This window comes from Canis aureus, chromosome 22 (genome assembly GCF_053574225.1).
Source record: "Canis aureus isolate CA01 chromosome 22, VMU_Caureus_v.1.0, whole genome shotgun sequence".
NCBI lineage: Eukaryota > Metazoa > Chordata > Mammalia > Carnivora > Canidae > Canis > Canis aureus.
In genome coordinates this window covers 48,711,463-48,720,973 of record NC_135632.1, presented here as the reverse complement: position 1 = coordinate 48,720,973, position 9,511 = coordinate 48,711,463, and the positions used below count along the sequence as shown (strand labels likewise).

At 48.5% G+C, this 9,511-nt stretch overlaps 1 long non-coding RNA gene across 2 annotated transcripts; it reads right to left on the bottom strand.

Moving 5' to 3' along the window:
- Positions 1-202: 202 nt before the first annotated feature.
- On the bottom strand, positions 203-8,940 carry LOC144294392 (uncharacterized). 2 transcript variants are annotated; one of them, XR_013361791.1, is made up of 4 exons: positions 8,873-8,940; positions 3,353-3,449; positions 2,288-2,360; positions 203-690 (listed from the first exon to the last, which is right to left on the bottom strand). It is a non-coding gene; the product is annotated as an uncharacterized LOC144294392 (long non-coding RNA). The 2 variants fall into 2 exon arrangements; XR_013361790.1 differs by lacking the exon at positions 203-690 and adding an exon at positions 1,792-1,961.
- Between the last annotated feature and the right edge of the window lie 571 nt (positions 8,941-9,511).

The window sequence follows — 9,511 nt, the reverse complement described above, 5'->3', positions numbered from 1 at the left end:
ACAGATTGGAGAAAAATCTTTGCAAAGCATGTATCTGATAAAGGATTTATTTCCAAGATATATATAAAGCACTTTCAAATAAAGGGAAAACAATTATAAAACAACTTTCCCAAAAAAAAGGCCAAAGCTTTAAACAGACACTTCATGATTTGCAAATGAACATATAAAAAGAAACATATGAAAAGAAACATCATTAGGTGTTAGAGAAATGCAAATTAAAACTACAATGAGGGGCACCTGGGTGGCTTAGTCCATTAACAGACTCTTGATTTCCTCTCTGGTCATGATCTAGGGGTGGTGGGATCAAGTCCCTCATTGGGCTCCACACTCAGTATAAAGTCTGCTTGAGGGACACCTGGGTGGCTCAGTGGTTGAGCATCTGCCTTTGGCTCAGGACATAATCCAGGGATTGAGTCCCACATCTGGCTCCCCTGCATGGAGCCTGCTTCTCCTTCTGCCTATGTCTCTCTGTCTCTTTCTCTCTGTGTCTCTCATGAATAAATAAATAAAATCTTTAAAACAAAATGAATAAACAGGGATCCCTGGGTGGCGCAGCGGTTTAGCACCTGTCTTTGGCCCAGGGCGCGATCCTGGAGACCCGGAATCGAATCCCACATCGGGCTCCCGGTGCATGGAGCCTGCTTCTCCCTCTGCCTGTGTCTCTGCCTCTCTCTCTCTATCTGTGTGTGACTATCATAAATAAATAAAAATTAAAAAAAAAAACTAAAAACAACAAAACAAAACAAAATGAATAAACAAAATCTTAAAAACACAATGAGGGCAGCCCAGGTGGCTCAGTGGTTTAGCGCCACCTTCGGCCCAGGTTGTAATCCTGGAGTCCGGGGATCAAGTCCCACGTCAGGCTCCCTGCATGGAGCCTGTTTCTCCCTCTGCCTGTGTCTCTGCCTCTCTCTCTGTGTCTCTCATGAATAAATAAATAAATTAAATTAAAATTAAAAAACCCCACACACACAAAAAAATAAAATAAAATAAAAAATAAAAACCCCACACAATGAGAAATGACATGCGTCTATTACAATGGCTAAAATTAAATAAAAACACAAAACTGAGCATACAAAGCTTTGATGAGGACGTGGACAAAACAGAACTCTCATACCTCCCTGGTAGAAATGTAGAATGGTACATGTTTAAGCCATTTTGCAGTTCCTTGAAAAGTTAACAGCCATTCCACTCACAGGTATTTTTCCCAGAGGAAAGATACACTCATCCAAACAAAGACTTGTATATGAATGGTCATAGCACCCTATGTGTAATAGCCAAACTTGAAAACAACCCATTGACCATTAGCAGAGAAATAAATCAACAAATTATAGTATATCCACATGATAGAATATTACTCGCCAATAAAAAGAAATGCATTACTGATTCATACAACTCGAATTAATCTCAAAGTCAGGCTGAATGAAGGAAGTCAGACCCCCACCCCCGCCAAAGTACAAATTGTATAGAAGAATATACATTATGTGGTCCTACCTATGTAAAACTCCAGAAAATGCAAATTGACCTTTAGTTAAAGGCAGAACAGTGGTTGCCTCCGGGAGAGAGGTTCAATGGAGGGATTATTAAGGGGCTCAAGAAAACTTCTAGGGGTGAGATATACTCATCCTCATGGTGTGGTTATGGTTTTGCAGAAATACCCATATATCAACACTGGTCAAATTGTGTACTTTAAGTGTGAACAGTTGATTCATTGTATATTAGTTAGACCTCAACAAAGCTGTTTTATTTTTAAAGATTTTATTCATTTATTCATGAGAGACTCAGAGAGAGAGAGGCAGAGACACAGGCAGAGGGAGAAGCAGGCTCCATGCCGGGAGCCCGATGTGGGACTCGATCCCGGGTCTCCAGGATCACACCTTGGGCTGAAGGCGGCGCTAAACCGCTGAGCCACCCAGGCTGCTCTTTACCCTTTTATTTCTAATCACATCCTTGTGCATTTCCTAAAAATACAAACATTATCTTATAGAACCAAAGTACAGTTACCGAAACCAAGAAATTTTGCATTTATCGACTCCTATTACCTGATCCATCAGCTGTATTAACATTTTATCAGTTGTCCTAATAATGTCCTTTCTGGACACATATGTGTTCCCCTTCCCAGGCCTGTCGGGGCACATGCTGCCTTCTGTGCCCCTCCCTCTCCTGTCCCCGTTAAGCTGGGATGGACCCTCCACCCTCATTGTCTCTCAGGGCCCTGACGCTGCAGAAGGTTCCAGGCCCATTGTTTTGTTTCCTCACAGGGTTCAAATGCCCCCGAAGATCTCACCTCTCACCATGCTGTTACCAAGCTCTTCTTGTCCAGACCCAGGGGAGGGGCTCCTTTCAGAGCCTTGTAAAACCTTAAATAAACGACATGAACAAATTCCACTTTGACCACTATCTTGTTAAAATTCCTTAAAAAAGTTAACTCGTTGGGCCCAAAGCACCTTAACAAAAGCCAGGCTGTACTTCTCCTACTATTCACTGTTCCTCAAAGGGTTTTATGTGCTGTTTAATGATTTTTCACAAATAGTTTTCCTTGCCCTTAAAGTTGGATTAATTGAATTTTAATTCAGTAGGATCACCCTCTAAAAAAAGAAACACTGGTTATGCAGGTTGAGTTAAGGCCACTAGACTAATTGAGACCTTCTCCAAGCAGAGTAGGATTTTTTTTTAAATATTTTATTTATTTATTCATGAGAGACAGAGAGAGAGGCAGAGACACAGAAAGAGGGAGAAGCAGGGTCCTCAAGGGGACCCCAATGTGGGACTCGATCCCAGGACCCGGGATCATGCCCTGAGCCGAAGGCAGATGGTCAGCCGCTGAGCCACCTAGGAGTCCCGAAGCAGAGTAGGATTTTTTTTTTTTTTTAAGATTTTATTTATGTATTCATAGACACAGAGAGAGAGAGGCAGAGACACAGGGAGAAGGAGAAGCAGGCTCCATGCAGGGAGCCCGACGGGGGACTCGATCCTGGGTCTCCAGGATCACAGCCCAGGCTGCAGGCAGCGCCAAACTGCTGCGCCACCAGGGCTGCCCCAGAGTAGGATTTTGAAGGGTGGAAAATCCAGCCATGCGGCACCCTGAACACACCTCTCCTTTGGACCATAAAGAAAACATCCCCTGTTCCTTCTCAGAAAGGAAACCTGCCATTGCAACCTTCTTGGGCTGCATCTACTCATCCTGTTAGTGGGTAGACCTAAACCACTCCTGTGGTTGTCCACTTGTCCTGACCATTTCAGGAAGCCACTGTCATTTAAAACAAACAAACAAAGCATTTTTGTTTTGATTAAAATAAACCCTCGAACAGATAAAACATAGTTGGAATTCCCCAAACACAAAAGACTATACCTAGAAAAGTTTAGACTTTCTCTCCGGAATCCCAGCCTCAACTTCACTATTCTCAGCTGTTTCTGCTGGCTCAGGCAGCAGAATCTTTAAATAGAATCTTTAAAAAAAGAAAAGAAAAGAAAAAAGAAAAGAAAAGAAAAGAAAAGAAAAGAAAAAAGAAAAAAGTAAAATCTTCACTTTTTATTTATACATTTATTTTTTTTTAAGATTTATTTATTTAAGAAAATGTATTTATTTATTTATTCATGAGAGACACAGGAGGAGGGAGGAGCAGGCTCCATGGAGGGAGCCCGATGCGGGACTCGATCCCGGGACTCCGGGATCAGGCCCTGAGCCAAAGGCAGGTGCCAAACCACTGAGCCACCCAGGGATCCCCCTATTCATACATTTATTCACACAGAGAGGCAGAGACACAGGCACAGGGAGAAGCAAGGAGGCGGATGCCGGACTTGATCCTGGGACTCCCAGGATCATGCCCTGAACTGAAGGTAGATGCGCCCAACTGCTGAGCCACCCAGGTGTCCCATAGATAAAATCTTTAAAAATATATATAAGCTTTGTAACAGGCTTGTGAGTTTCATATTATTACAATCCCATTGTACAGATAGGGAAACTGTAGCAAGAGAGGAGGAGTTGCCCAAGGTCACACAGGAAGGAGCGCACCTGGGACCAGGACCCAGGTCACTGGGCTCTGGAGTCTGTTTCCTACCTTCTTCCCAGCCAGCTCCAGGAAGAGAGTATACAAGGGGACGCTTCGCAAACAGATGAGAAAGAAAGCAAAGTGGGACAGGCCCCCAGAAGAAACCGGTCTCTTGCCCGGTTTGAGTGACTAGAGTCTCACTGGGAGTCATGCCTGGGCAGTGTCTTCACTGGGCCCTTTGCCAAGCCCGCTCTCCCCGGGGACCCCTTTCCCACGGGCACAGCAGGAATCCTGTCCCAGCAGGCTCCTTGGTCCTACTACTGACTGTGGCAACAGGAGTCATGGGGTCCAAGGACTGGAAGGAGGCTCCTCTCTTTACGCCCCCTCCCATCCCTGCTCTCCCGCAGACTCATCAAGCCCTGATGTGGGGCCTGGGTGGCTCAGCAGGTTAGTCTTCTGCCTTCAGCTCAGCTCATGATCCCAGGGTCCTGGGATCCAGCCCCACCTGCGGCTTCCCACTCAGCAGGGGTGTCTGCCTCTCCCTCTCCCTCTGCTCCTCCCCTGGGCTTGTGAGCTCTCTCTCCAATAAATAAAAACTTAAAAAAAAAAAAAGCCCTAATGTGAGCTAAAGGTCCCCAAAGATTTGTCGCCACTTGTAGACGGGGTAACCCCAACTCAAGACTGCTGTCCACCAGCATTTGGCCAGATGAGGCTGAAGTATGGGCAGCCACGGCTGGTGGCTCCTCGTCGCGTCGCCCTGGCACCCCCTGATCCCAGCGGGGTTCCTCCCAACAGCCCTGTGGATTGCCCGGGGCCGACTCTCCTGTCACCCACGCTGTTCCCTTGCCAGCGTTCAGGACTAATGAAAACCACCATCATTAAATGGCAATTGAAGATGGAGTTTCTAGACCTGGAAAACGTGTTTTAAGACAGGTAATTTTTTTTTTTTAAAGATTTTATTTATTTATTCATGAAAGAGAGAGAGAGAGAGGCAGAGGGAGAAGCAGGCTCCATGCGGGGAGCCCGACACGGGACTCGATCCCGAGTCTCCAGGATCACACCCTGGGCCAAAGGCAGGCGCCAAACCGCTGAGCCACCCAGGGATCCCCCTAGCAAGAGCAGAGAGCTTTGTAAGAAACCAGGGTCCTGGCTTCTGAACAGAGAGGTACTTTCGCCTGGGGCACGGGGCATCAGGAATTAAAACAGTAAGTACATCTTCAACTCATAAAAATGCATGCCTGGCCATCAAGAAATAATCAGATAGATCAGGGTAGAAGAAACTTCTCCAAGAACGCTGGCCTGAAACCCTCAAACCTATAAATGTCCTGAGTGACCAAAAAGACTTGGGAGATGTTCTGAGTTCAAGAGGACCTGAGACAAGCAAACGCAGTGCATGATGGTGAAGTGGATTCAGGACCAAGGGGGAAAATGATAGAGGGCATTGTGGGGGCAACTGAGACATTTTAAATATGGATTGTATGTGGGTTTTTTAAGATTTTACTTATTTATTGGACATGGAGGGAGACCCCAAGCAAAGGGAACAGCAGACAGAGGGAGAGGAAGAAGGTGGCTCCCCGCCAAACAGGGAGACCTTGGTGCAGCTTGATCCCAGGACCCCAAGATCATGACCAGAGTGGAAATCAAGAATCAGATGCTTAGCCCACTGAGCCACCCAGGCGCCCCAAATATGGATTGTGTGGAGCCTAAATTTTACTAAATAAAATTATTGTATCAATGTTAAACCTCCTGGGAGCTATAACTGTGTTTTGTTACATAGAGAAAGGCCCTGTTCTTAGAGATAGAGGCTGAAGCATTCAGTGGTGAAGTATCATTGTGTCTCCAAAGTTCACTAGACAGTTCAGTAAATAACTGGAGGGGTGTGTGTGTGTTGAGAGTGGAAGCATGCTAGAGCAAATGCTAGCAAAGTGTTAATTGGTGGATCCAGGAGATAAAGGTGTTCATTAAACCACTTCTTTGGGGCACCTGGGTAGCTCAGTTGGTTGGGCATCTCTCTTTGACAAAGGTCATGATCCAGCCTCAGGTCAGGCTCCACAGGGAGTCTGCTTCTTCCTCTCCAGGATCACGCCCTGAGCCAAAGGCAGACGTTCAACCAGAGTCACCCAGGTGTCCCTAATCTTTCTGAAAATAAAAGAGGGGAAGGTGAAAATTTAGAAATGCAATTCATAGAGCCTTCTAGAGAACCAATAGCAAATAAATAGTGACTTAGTTTCCTCTTCTCCAAAAGAATACAGGTCTTTCAGGGGACTCACAAGCACTAAGGCCTTCTATGGAACTTGGAGAATTACAGTGTCTGAGAACTGAGACTTCCCTGACAAAGGACCCCTCTACCTCACTGTATAAACCGCCCTCCCTCTAGTACCTGACACTCTCTGCAGTGTGACAAGAGACCTTCTTAACTGGTTTTATTTATCTGGAATTGCCCCTTATGGTTAAGTCACCTGCAGCAGTCTCCTGTCCCTCCCTGTCTCCCCACCTGAAATGAGACTTTCTCCAAGAGGACTTTGTGTTTGAATTCTCTGGTCCTTGTCTACAATCTATTTGGCTTGGAGCCCTTGAGGCTAGGGCTATGTGCTCTGAACTTGACTTCTACCCAGTGTACTTGCCAGTGTGCCTTGCCCAGAGCAGGTGCCTTGGAGTTTAGAAATCTGATTGAGAACCCACAATGAGGGCAGCCCCGGTGGCGCAGCGGTTTAGCGCCGCCTGCAGCCCGGGGCCTGATGCTGGAGACCCGGATCGAGTCCCACGTTGGGCTCCTTGCATGGAGCCTGCTTCTCCCTCTGCCTGTGTCTCTGACTCTCTGTCTCTCTGTCTCTCATGAATGAATAAATAAAATCTTAAAAAAAAAAAAAGAGAGAACCCATAGTGAGTGTTTTACTCTGTGCCAAGGGAGAAATATTTATTAATGACTTTCAGCCAATGAACACATTTTCCAGGCCCAATTATTTTTTTTTAAGATTTTATTTATTTATTTATTTATTTATTTATTTGTTTATTTATTTATTTATTTATTTATGATAGTCACACAGAGAGAGACAGAGAGGCAGAGTCACAGGCAGAGGGAGAAGCAGGCTCCATGCACTGGGAGCCCGACGTGGGATTCGATCCCGGGTCTCCAGGATCACGCCCCAGGCCAAAGGCAGGCACCAAACCGCTGCGCCACCCAGGGATCCCTCCAGGCCCAATTATGATATCAAACCTTGCCTCTGACTTTTAGATGTTTCAGATTTGGTTGTGAAGATGGGAAAAACACCCTGAGTAATAAGACAAGGTAGTATTTGTTTTTACTATTTTTCATTTATTTTTTATTTTTTTAATTTTTATTTATTTATGATAGTCACAGAGAGAGAGAGAGAGAGAGAGGCAGAGACACAGGCAGAGGGAGAAGCAGGCTCCATGCAGGGAGCCCGACGTGGGACTCGATCCCGGGTCTCCAGGATCACGCCCCGGGCCAAAGGCAGGCACCAAACCGCTGTGCCACCCAGGGATCCCTGTTTTTACTATTTTTCCAAAACTCAGATGCAGTAGACTACATAAGTCTGAAAAAGAGGGTGAAAAAGGTATCCATCTTTTTCCTTCATCCACAAATAAAGTAAAAGAAATGAAAAAAAAAGATTAAATTAAATGCCACATAATATATAAAATGAAGGAATGCCTGGGTGGCTCAGCAGTTGAGCATGTGCCTTAGGCTCAGGGCATGATGCCCCAGTCCTGAGACTGAGTCCCGCATCCGGCTCCCTGCATGGAGCCTGCTCCTCCCTCTGCCTGTGTCTCTGTCTCTGTCTCTGTGTCTCATGAATAAATTCTTTAAAAATAGTAACGAAATGGAATCAACGAAATAAAAGTGGTAAAATAAATAAAAAGTAAAGTGAAACTAAATGAAAAACCAAATAAATAGAAGTAAAAAGGAAATTCATCAGATCGACGCCGCAGTCCTCGCAGGAAGCTGTTGGCAAGACCCTGCTCTGCCACCGCATCCCCCGGCTGCCGGGGCCACAGCTGCCGCTCGGCTCCGGGGCGTGCGGGGCCGCGGGGCGACAGCAGCGTCCCGGGGCTCGCGGCCGCGCTGACCTCGCCCCCAGCAGGGGGCGCCTCGCGGGACCGCGGGCCCCTCTACCCCGCCCCCGCCCCCGCCCGCCGCGAGGGGTCTCCGGGCTGCGCCGCTCCGAGGATGACGCGCGGCGGGAAGCCCTGCCCTGGGCCTGCCTCGACGCCGCGGATGTGAAAGGCTCACCCCACGCCTTCATCCTTCTCGGCCGAATACGCGGTTTTACATGAAATACCTGACAGTGGTACATAAAATGGAAATTGGAGTAGAAAAGAAAAATAAACCTGCCTGGCGCCAAGGAGAAGGATCTTGGTTCAGCAGGTTCCGCAATCGGGACGCCCGGGGGGCCCAGCGGGGGAGCGCCTGCCCTCGGCTCGGGGCGTGACCCCGGGTCCTGGGATCGAGCCCGCGTCGGCTCCCCCCGCAACCCCCTCCGCGGGCCCGCTTCTCCCTCCGCCTGGGCCTCTGCCTCCCTCTCCGTGTCTCTCATGAATAAATAAATGGAATCTTAAGAAAAAAATTCTGTACCAGGAAAGCGGAAGTGTCCCCTAACTTAATCCTCAAAGCCTTGATTCTACCTGTTCCGCACCTTCTTGCGCTGCCAGAGCTGCCTGTTATTTTATTCACGAGAGACACAGAGAGGCAGAGACCCCGGCAGAGGGAGGGGCAGGAGCCCGACGCGGGACTCGATCCCAGGACCCCGGGATCACGCCCTGGGCCCAAGGCGGGCACCAAACCGCTGGGCCATCCCGGCGTCCCAAATAAATAAAATCCTTAAAAAAAAAAAAAAAAAAAAAAGTTCCGGGACAGCTACCTGTGGGCCGACCGGACTAGGTGAGAGCGCGGCCTGGTGCAGCTCCCAGCGCCGGCCGCCCTGCGGGGGGGAGGGGAGGGCGGGGGGGGAGGGGGTGGGGCGGGGACAGGGACCGGACGGGCCGCTCACATGCAAATGCCGCGGTGACGATCCGGCCCGGCGCCTCCGCGCCTCCGGGAGGCCGGGGCTGGAACAAAGCCCGAGCATTTTCTAGAAGTGAAAAGCCCGCATTCCTGGGCGGGGAGGCCGCGGGGGCGCCGGCCCCCTCCCCATTCACACCCCGGACCACACAGAGAGCCTCTCGCGCCAAATGCTAGAAGGTTCGCTGCAGCTTTTCTTTTGACCCGAGCGATGCATACGAAATGTAGATATTTCCCTAAACGCCGGCTTTGACATTTAATGCAATCCTAAGTAGTCTGAAATGTGGACGGGATTAGGCGGGGGCTTGGGGCCTACGGGGACACTTGGCCAAATCCTCCTAAATCCTCCAGGACGATTGTTTGTCACCGCACGGATCCCCTTTGCCCCAAATGAGGGGGCTAATGAACTCCGCTGCCCCCTCCCCGGCACCCCCACCCCTTCCCTAGAGCCGCTCTTCCTGCCTCGTTCTTCCCAGGGAGGAGGGAAGCTCAATGCGTC